Here is a 718-nt window from a genome sequence, read left to right as displayed (position 1 = left end):
GAAATACTCATGGTGGCTACGGTTTTGGAGTAACTAATGAAGAAGGTAGAACTATTTTAAATTTTGCTTTAGCGTATGATTTTATTGTTACTAATACTTTATTCAAGAAAAGAGATGAGCATCTTATTACTTATAAGAGTGGATATAATAAAACACAAATTAATTATTTTCTTATGAGAAGAAGAGATCGTAGCAATTGTAAAGATTGTAAGGTCATTCCAAGTGAGAATTTAAGTACCCAAGATCATTTATTAATTCTAGATTTTAAGATTAAGAGTTACAAAATAAAGAATACTAGGACTCATCATCAAAGAATTAGATGGAGAAACTTAAAAGACACAAATAAAATTATTTTTATGAGTAAAATTCAAGATTTCAAATTTTGGGATGTTCATGAAGAAGCAAATGTTATGTGGGATAAAGTTATAACTACTATTAAACAAGTAGCAAAAGATGTATTGTTCATGAAGAAGCAAATGTTATGTGGAATAAAGTTAAAACGTTTCTATAAATAAAAATAGTTGGTGGTAAAATAATAATGTGTAAGTCAAAATAAAATATAAGGAGTTATGTTATAAAAATTGGTTTAAATGTAAAAGGTTAGAGAATTGAAAAAAATATAAAACAACCCGTAGAGTCTGAGGGAACAATTTGTGATGCTGAAAATCATGCTTTTAATGTCTTTATAATAAATTAGATACTAAAGTGAGTGAAAATT

This window comes from Phalaenopsis equestris, unplaced genomic scaffold (assembly GCF_001263595.1).
Source record: "Phalaenopsis equestris unplaced genomic scaffold, ASM126359v1 Scaffold200445, whole genome shotgun sequence".
Classification (NCBI taxonomy): Eukaryota; Viridiplantae; Streptophyta; class Magnoliopsida; order Asparagales; family Orchidaceae; genus Phalaenopsis; species Phalaenopsis equestris.
This window is presented reverse-complemented; position numbering follows the sequence as displayed.